Below are 10,664 nucleotides of genomic sequence, written 5' to 3'. Positions count from 1 at the left end.
AAAATATATAATTTATTTTAAAATTCATTTTCTTTGTCACATTTTTATAATTCAAAATCATCAAGCTATTCTTGACTTCTTAGTCTCACATCACTTTATTCTTAAAGATACAAGTTATCACAGTGAAATTTCCTCTGAAGCCTAAAGCTCTTGCTTAATATTCTATTTCCTGTGAAAAAAAGATTAGATTATATAAATGTGACAAGTGACAAATGGCAATTTCAACCATTTAAAGTATCATCTTAACTACAGGCCACCACCTTGAGTTTAAAGAAGATATTAATCATTTGATAATATTAACTATTATGTAATAATATTAAACATCATATTTTTAATGTTAATTTTTTAAAATTTTACATCCAAGTCTATCTTCTCAGTGTTTGATATTGGACATAAATACGCAAATGCTGTGGTTTCAGCATGTTGACAGACTCCAAATCACATTTTGTCTTTTTGTGTTTGGAGATTTACAGCACGTTGTTTTTAACAGAATTAGAACTCCAAGTCTGTGTTCCACATACTACCAAGTCTTCAAAACAAACCATTCAGACATATAAAATGCCCTGGTGACCTGTCTAACCATGACAGCAATGATTTTGACATAGCAGAAATAAAGACAGCTAGAGCTGTGTGCCCTTTAAAAGCAGTCAAAATTTTTCAACATCAAGAGAAAAAAACAGAAATTGTTACAATGCAAATGTTTATTCCAACTTAAATATACTATAACCAAATGCACAAATTACTGATCTGAGTTGACTAATATTTTGAGTATATAGAAGGCTAGGTAATCTTCAGAAAACACAAAGAATTGACAGTGATAATGCACTGTAGCACATCGAAATCAGCAAGATAAAGGGAAAAAATAAATTAATAGTTTTAAGCCAGTTTTCTCAGCAACTAACTAATTGACATATAAAAGAAAAGGATTTTTCTGTCCGCTCTGAGCTATGGGATGCTATATAATATGCTTATTATAAACTTCATATAGAGAAGTTGCAATGGAGAGTTTTTTTCATTACCTCAATGTCCAAAAGTCACGTGGTTTTATCAACTTGTAAAAGTCACTTAAATACAAATCTTTTTGTATTCATTTTTTAGAACAAGCCTCTAAGAAACCAAAACAAAACTAGAAATTTCACTAGATTTTTAATATTGTATTGAAATACTTGATTTTCTTCATTCTCTTTATTGTGTGGAAGCATGACGATGAGAAAGGTCATGATAAAAATATCTGGAATCGTATTTATATGGGAAATGTGATGGGGAGATAAATTTACAATAAAGATAAAAACAAAAAATCTTGGGAACACAGCAATGACCCAGAATCTGTTTAGCAGCCCTGAGTGAGAAGTTTCTCCATGTCACATGGGGACTAACAATGGACACCCGGAAGGATGTTGAACCCTGGAAAGCAGCAGTCAATGACATATCTGTGCAAAATATCACTCAGAAAATGAAATAAAATCCAGGGATCCAATCAGACACAGAGAATGTGAATACCAAATAATATGCAGGAAAAAGACTAAAAGATTGAGGGTTTTGATGCTGATGAAACATGAAATTCAAAGGACTGTCTTCATTTCTATTTGTATTTGCTGCTAACATTTCTCATTGTCATATAGCTTTTGATTAATGTACTTATCTTTATAAATACAACTATATACACATGATTTCATCTTAAAAACCTTATGTACTTAGGTATCTATTAATAGGTTATATAAGGAAATTATTTTTGTTCAATTACATGACTTATGATTTAATTTTATTGTTTATGTAACGACACACAGTGAAGGTTAAGTGTGCTTCCTCAAGCCACATTCTTAAAACCTTAATCATCTGAGGCCCTTATTCTAAACAAAGGTTTCTACTGCCCTCTAAAGGTCTGATTAAGTAAGTTCCTTCAAAACCACTGACATCACCAACTGAAAACTTGTCTCATACTGTATAGAGTATACCAATGCACTTATTATCAGCATGCATGCATGATTCGAGTTACATTTTCTATTTGTTACTTGGAGTAGGCCTGTCTGTATTTGTATTTAATTCTTGACTATTTATTAAATCTTAAGAGAGGAGAAAGAAATTTTAATGGTTATTTTCTGTAAGGCAGAATCAACCCCAACTAAAGTGGATAAAGTAGGCTATTAAGACAGGTATAGTTACTCGAATAGAACCAATTAATAGGTAAAATATATTTTTTTATTAGATAAAAGTTTAAAATTTTGCCTTGATCTTAGGGATATGGAATTGATGGTCACACCTATGTCCATCTATTCTAGGATTTCATCATTATGGAATGTCACGGTGGCCTCCTTAACATTCATTTTGAAGATTAGATATATTCTAACTCTAGTAATAGCTATGTGTGTCTCTGATATTCAAAAACCAAATACCATTCTTGAATACTAAGTTCTATAAATTTGTTACATACTACACAAAGTACTATCATGCTCAAATTTTTGAAGAGTGCTTCTTTGGTCCAGATTTTTCTTTAGTCATGGCTTTCATAATTTTGTAATTCTGCTACTTCCTTCTTGACCTTGTCCTTTTTAGACAGAGGAATCCCCATAAATGTGATAGATCTACGACAGCTCCCTAAACAAACCCCAACTCATTGGATAACATAATTATTCTACTCTTAACTGTACTAATTTCATCATAGCCCTTTGCATATCAATAGTTTAATCGACTATTGTTATTTGATTAACTAGACGACATTTTTAAGACAAAAAGCATTACCACTGGAACTCAAGACTACCATTTCAGTCAGCCACTTACCTCTTTGTGTCTCTTTCATCTATAAAAGAAAGTCATTTTACCTCTTGCCTCCTTGGACATTTTTAAGAAGAAAATGAGAAAACAGATATAAAATTGTTTTCAAAAGATTTTTTTAATGGTGCTCTATAAATATAAAAATCTGTAAATCTGAGCTTGAAATTAACACATTACTTGTCCCCTACTAAACTTCTAACCAACAACTATAGATATGTTCACGGGAAAAGCACTGGAAATTGGTTTAATCCAGCTGGGCTACTCAATAATTGGTCAGTTCACTTCATTTATTGCAACTTTAGCTTCATTGTTAAATGGAAGAATTATAATGGTCAGTACATGCAAGTAATAGTCCTTTGAGACTCTGAAGCTATTTTCAAAGTTATGAAAAATTCAAAAATAGTAGATGAAATTAAGAATGACTAGTCTTAAGGAAGAATAAAATATCACATAAGTTTCCTAAGGATAAAGGCAGGCAGTCTCTGGAAGGTGTCACATCACAGTATTGCAGCAGTGTCTTTTAAGATGTAATACATATTTTAAACCAATTGCCAGTATGTGATTCTGAATTCCCAATAACTAGGAGACGTGTGTCTGAAAGAACAAGGTAGAATGTAGGAACAACTCCTTTGGTCACTCCTAGGGCCATGCTTGGAGAATTTGTGCTTCCTATCCCTACATCTTTAGGCTCCACTGGACCAAATATTTTTCAGTGTAGGGCTGTTTCTACCAGCAGATACAATAAGGGTTCTACCAAGCATAGGGCTATGAGTGCCGTCTGGTTATTTTGAAACTCTGAAACCAGAGGACAAGGCAGCAATATAGAAAGGAAATTACTACATTGGCAGCATTAGTCGATCCTAATTATCATGGGAAAGTAGAGTTCCTACTATATAAAGAGGACAAATAAAACCTTAGGGGTTTCTCTGGAGTGTCTCCTTGTTATTCCATGCCCAGTGATAACTATGAATTAACAATTTCAATAATCACAGCCTGACTAGGACACAGAAACCAAGGACTCAACACATCACAGGGATGGAGGTCTGGCTTATACCACAGGTATAATAAATCAATAAATAAGCAATAATGAATCAATAAATCAACAGAAGTGCTGTGTCACGGTGTTCATTTAGAATAATAAAGAAGAAAAAGAAAAATTATGCATATCAGTTACAGCCTCAAGACCGACTGCAAGTAGCAAGTTTGTAATGTTCCTCACCCTAGTGTTTCAACTATCTTGAATTATAACTAACCCCAATCTTAAAATATCAGGGACAAGATGAAAGAAGTTTAACACGGGGCATGAGAGAATCTGAGTGGCGCAAATGATGGACATCCGCACACACTGTTGCTGCCCTGCTCTGATCTCTTGGCATTCTTCTCTACACAGAGAGGGATGCTTATTCTGAAGACCTGGGACTCTCTTCCTCCAGGTTTTTGGGGAACCATCGCATGCCAGAAGTAGTTAGACCCCTGGAAGTAACATTCAATCAATAATGTATAAGGAGTTGTATAGATAAATATCCCAATGTCCTCATCCTTCGACTGGCATAACTTTGAAGGATCTTCTGCACTTCATTCTTGATTCACCATGGGAATGATATACAGGAGCCCAAAATGGTAACTGTCTTCATGGTCACTTTTTTTCAGTTTTTCTCTTTCTTGTCTCATTTCCCCACTCTTCTGGTGTATGTTAGGATCACCCAAAAAAAGTGGCCAAAAAAAGTGGCCAGCATTAAAATTCTTGTCTCGGAGTTTGCATCGAAGAAAAAACTAAAACAACATTAATTAAACCACTTTTACTCCTAATTTGTGAAAACTCCCCTATTTTGCTTTTGTCATACCAATATTTTTTCTCAAATGATCGTGCGTGTGTGTGTGTGTGTGTGTGTGTGTGAAGTATTCCCTATCATTACAATATATATCCCACAGAGGCAGGCTTTGTCTGTCTAGTCCACTACCATATTCCTAGGACTTATGACAGTACCTAGCACATATTAAGTGCTCAAAAAAATGAATAATTTAGTGTATTAAATGTTGGTCCATCCTTTTATTTTCAGATAAAAAGTACTTGGTCATGATGAAGTCATCTTTTAATTTGAAATTAAGTTCAATTTGATAATGTTTATGATAATGTTTATGAATATACATATATATTCATACATTAGATGGGCTATTTTTATCTTTTGCTGTCTGTGGAAAGTAACTTCTATGGTAATCCTTAATTATCCCTGCACCTAGGTTCACTTTTATGTGCAAACCTGTCCCCTTGAGAGTGGGCTGGACTTACTGACTTAGATATAATAAATAGAGTATATTACATGAGATGGGATGTCATTTTCAAAATTAGGTTATAAAAAGACCACGGCTTTTATTTTGGGAATGCTCTCTCACTCTTTCTCAGAGTGCTTGCCCTTGGCAAGCCAGCAGCCATGTCATGATGTAGTTCTAGAGAGAGGCGCATGTAGCAAGGGACGGAGGGCTGCCAACAACCACATGAGTAAGTTTGGAAGACTTCCCCCAGGCTTCAGATGAGAGTGCAGCCCCAGCTGACAGCTTCATCTGCAACCTCATAAGAGACCTTGAGCCAAAGGCACCCAGCTAAGCCATACCCCAATTCCTAACCCACAGAAACTTGGAGGTAATACATGTTTGTTTGTTTAAGCCACTTCATTTGGGGGTGGGAGGTTGTTATATAATGATATATAACTAATATGTTGCCCTTGTAACATTTTTATATTATGGTTATTCTATTTTATAAAATAGAATGTTAAGTGGCTATGTAGCTTATTCTATCATCTGAATTATTCTCATAAAATAGAAATTATCTGTTCCTTGAAAGTATGCATAAAATCGGGCTTGCTGTAGCACCTTTTGAATGTGAAATGATAGAGCTTTGACTACTTACAATTTTATTATATTGGCCAAATTTATTAACATATTTTCTTAAAAGTGTCCACTTCATTCAACTATTCAGCATAGGGAGTTTAAAGTATTTTATTATAATTTTTAAACTCTCCTCTACCTGTTATTTTAATGGAAAAGAAATAAACTAAAATAATAATATCTTTCAAGTAGTAGAATAAGGCATTATATTTATTATCTTAATAATTTTATGAGTTTTTCAATTTTAAAATAAAAATATTTAGGAATCAGAATTAAAAACTAAAATATACATGCAGTATATAGGTATCTATATTCATGTATGTGTGTGTATAAATGTATATATATTTGTTTTATACAAAGAAAAAGTTATCAGTGATTTGACAAAAGTATATTCAGTAGAAAGATGAGGGAAGATGTTAAAAACCTGTAGGATAAGAAGTGAATGGAAAGAGCTAGAAACAAAACATATACTATTATTTTTCTGAGAAGATGGGGTAAAGTTAGGGTTTTATGTAAAAAGTAAACTAAAGACAAGGAAGGTAATCTTGTGTTCTGTTCTTAAAATGCAGAAACTGGAGGATGTTTATAGGCTGAAGGTAAAGAAATAATGTATTTGGAAAGATTGAAACAATAAAAGGAAAAAAATAAATAATTGAAGCAGCAAAGACTCCAAAGCTTTCAATACTAATAATTACAGGGAAGGAAGATAGATAGATAATGAACACTTGATTATAAATTATTTGCTGAGAATCTAGTGCCTTCCTGGAGAGCTACATTTAATGAAACCCAATAATTTCTAGGTTTAATTTACTATCTCATGGTAAATTAACTCCTTTCTCCTTCTGCTGTGACAATTTGTACTTTGATAGCTTGATAGCTATCTGATTTTCTTCTCTGTGTTCTTTTAAGGAAAGCCATTTGTCAAAATGCCTTATCTTTCTTTACTGAGGCTCTAAGCTATCTGAAGATAAGATACCTTTCAACATTCACCTGGTACCCACCAACCCACTCCCAGAATGCAATGAACCTTCCTCTGACCCTTTCTTTGATGTCCCCAATTGCCAGCCCATGGATCACACAATGTTCTTGGCTTTCTGGCAGCCTTCCAAGCCCACGTCCTGGCTTCAAATATGTCTGGATGGAAAACAAATCTTTATAAAAAATGTCAAAGCATCACTGAGCATTCTGCCTTTAGTGTTTACCATAGAGATTTGTGTTCATAAATTTGGTTGCTTTGCAGTATAAACTATACTTCGAAAGCTTTTTCTCATGGTCAGGAAAGGCAAGAACTTCAAGACACATGAGAAAAATCAGTAGTCTGGATTCACGATCGGAGATGCTTAATATCCCAGACCAGTGAGGTTTTAAGTAAATGGAACAGTCGTCAATAACCAGCACACACCCAATGATCCTAAGATACTCTGTAAGTTTTTAGGGTACTGGGAGAAGCTTGGTCCCAGGTGCCACTTGTCCCTGCAAATTCAGAGAAGAAAAACACCTGAACCTAGGCTCAAGAAATCATCCCCAGAGCTTTCAGCCCTCTCATTATCCCTCCTTAGGGGTTTATGAGGTTTGCCTCCTCCACAATAATGGTACCACAAGTCCCCACCAATCCCCCATCCCTGTTTCAACTCAAGATACCATTTTCAAAGTCTCAGCCAAGGAGGATCTACTCAAATAATGTAACTGCATGCTACACTCAGTAAAAGGATCACCTCTCAGAGGGAGTCATGGCAGAAAGGAGCTTCGTTCTGAGAAGTTACCTAATCTGGAGTAAGACCATCTAAGAATTTAAGAAAATCAAATAAGATTATGAATGCGAATGTACTCAGCAGCTTCTGAAATTGGTATTTTTACTCCGGCCTTCTTTAAGGATTCCCTAGGCTACCCAAACTATTCCAAAGTTCCTTGATGTTTATTCCCTTAGTGTCTGAGATAATTTGTGCCACTTTGTTAGATATATGCTCCTGTGGCATCGCCATTGCTTTTTCTATTTTATGTGTTTTCCTAAGTTCATCTAAGGCCCGTGCTTCTCTTTTTCCTTTTTGTTCATCTCACATTACAGATAGCTATTATGTGTAAATATTTGTGTTCACTAAGACTTTAGATAGAAAAATTAATTGATTTTATACAAGTCGTTGAACTGAGACACAATTAAAAGCCTTTCCGTGGCTGCCTAACCTGTGTATGGTTTCAAATATAATTCATTGCTTAAGTCTGCTAATGTATATTCCCCAAAATACTGATAAATAGGCATGCTATTATATCCAGTGCTTCTCTTCCTATTATTGGTGAAATAAAGTGGATACTTTTACTTTAGAATGTTTACTGTTTAACATTTACTGTTTCTCCAAGAACCACAGACAGTGATTTTGCAGCAGAATATCTCCCGCCTTCACCACAACTTCTCCTTCTCTGTAAGTGCTGTGCACCCTGCTATCTTTGCCCACATCTGTCAACATTTAACAAATGTACTTACTTTGAATAACCGCTAGTCATATCCATTGCATGCCGTCTCCTGATACAAAGGCTCATTGGAATGCAGAAACGTTCTTGCTAATGAAAGTTTCAAAAATCAGACAGCAACTCACCTCTCATGTACTAAATATATAAAGTTCTCTTCATCCCAGCTACTGATCCTAACTGACTTATTCAACCATGAGGGTCTTGCTTTGTATCTTTGTGGCCTGACTTTGTCCATAATTCCACCAGGTAAGATGGAAACCTTTCATTCCAGAGTTTTAAAAATAGAAATGAAAGAGAATACAGTCTTCTAAGAAATTAAAAATAAATTAGACAAGGGCAGATTGTAACGTACAATGAGGAAAGTGAGAGAAGTGCATTGGCTGCTCAAAAGAAGGGGGAATTGATGCTCCGGTACCCATAACATAGTGCCCCTCAGTGATTCAACCTATCGGGAACTTGAATTTGTGATTGTGTTTGATCCAAAGACAGTGGAAGGATGTTCACAGAACACACACACACACACACACACACACACACACACACACACACACACACAAATACACAAAACGGGGAGAATTAAAAAAATGGAAAGTGAGTGGTGATTAGAAAAAGGGCCAAGGGTGAAGAGGAAGCTGCTTTTTCATAATCTGTGGTTCATAGAACACTCTGATCACTAATCTGGGTGAGGAGCTGGGTGCTAATTATTTTGTATATGGTCGGAGCAAAGATTCTACCTCATCCCTTAACCCAATAACCAATTATATAGACTTATTTATTGAATAATCAATCTGACTTTCCCAGATTAATTTTAAAATTCACCATTACTATATAATAAATAAATGTCCATCTTTGGACTTACAACTGGGATTTATATTATCTATAGGCTTATCTTTTCTGAAGCATATACTACCTTAGAGCATATTTCAATACCTCGCAATTCCAAATTTTCCTGAATATTCTTGGTTTTTTATATTTTTTATTGAGATGCAATTCAACATAAAATTTACTTTTTCAAAGTGTGTCATGTTCGTGGTTTTCTATATGTTCATAAAGTTGTACAACCATCACCACTATCTAATTCCAGAACATTTCATCACCCCAAAAAGGCACTATATTTGTTAGCAGTCATTCCCCATTCTCCCCTCCCCTCAGATCTTGGCAACCACTAATCTGCTTTCTGTCTCTATCAATGTACCTATTCTGGACATTTAATATAATCATACAATATGTGACCCTTTGTGTCTGTTTTCTTTCACTCAGCATAATGTTTTACAAAGTTCACCCATGTTGTAGCATACTTCAATATTTAATTCTTTTCAACTGATGAATAGTATTCTATTAAATGGATACACTACTTTTTATTTATCTATTCATCATTGATAGACATTTGGATTGTTTCTACTTCGGGACTATTATAATGATGCTGCCATGAACATTTATATTCAAGTTCTTGTGTGGACGTATTTCCAATTTTCTTGGGTATATACCTAGGAATAGAATTGCTGTGTTATACAATGATTCTATGTTTAACTTTCTGAGGAATTGCCAAACAATGTTCCACAACTGCATGCTTCATTTTACAATCTCACTAGCAAAGCATGAGGGTTCCAATTTCTCCACATATTCACCAACACTTGCTATTGTCTGTCTTTTTTATTATAGTTATCCTAGTTGGTGTAAAATGATATCTCCTTATAGTTTTAATTTGCATTTTACCTTGCATTTAATTTGCAACATTGATAATGTTGAGCATCTTTTCATGTGTTTATTAGCTATCTATACATACTTTTTCTTTTTTCTTTTTTTAAATTAATTTATCTTGATTAGTTTAAAGTATACAGTACATTGGTTAGACATTTATATATTTTATAAAGCATTCCTCCTAGTTGCTTCCTCCCTCCCCTGGCCCTCCACCTAGCCAATATAGCAATGCTGACTGCATTCCCCATGTCATGTTCCCCATCCCCACAAACAACTATCAACTACTAATTTGTACTTCTTTAACTCTTCACCCCATTCTCCCAACCTCCCAACCCCCCTCCCCTCTGTCTATCACCAAATTGTCCACTATATTTGTAAGTCTGATCCTGATTAGTTTGTTCTTTTTGTTCCTTAGAGTCCACATATAAGTGAAACCATACGGTATTCGTCTTTCTCTGTCTGACTTATTTCACTAAGCATAATAACCTCTAGGTCCATCCATGTCACTGCAAATGGTAGGATTTCATTTTTTTAATGGCTAAGTAATATTCCATTGTATATATGAACTATAACTTCTTTACCCAGTTGTCTATTGATGGTCATTTAGGTTGCTTCCATATCTTGGCTATTGTAAATTGTGCTGCCATGAATATCGGGGTGCAAAGATATTTATGAATTATTGTTTTGGTTTTCTTTGGATAAATACTAGAAGTGCAACTGCTGGGTCAAAAGGTATATCCATTTTTAATTTTTTTGAGAAAACTCCAGACTGTTTTCCATAGCAGATGTACCAATTTGCAGTCCCACCAACAATGTACAAGGGCTCCCTTTTCTCTGCA

This window comes from Pteropus vampyrus, unplaced genomic scaffold, assembly GCF_000151845.1.
Source record: "Pteropus vampyrus isolate Shadow unplaced genomic scaffold, Pvam_2.0 Scaffold768, whole genome shotgun sequence".
NCBI classification, from domain to species: Eukaryota; Metazoa; Chordata; class Mammalia; order Chiroptera; family Pteropodidae; genus Pteropus; species Pteropus vampyrus.
This window is presented reverse-complemented; position numbering follows the sequence as displayed.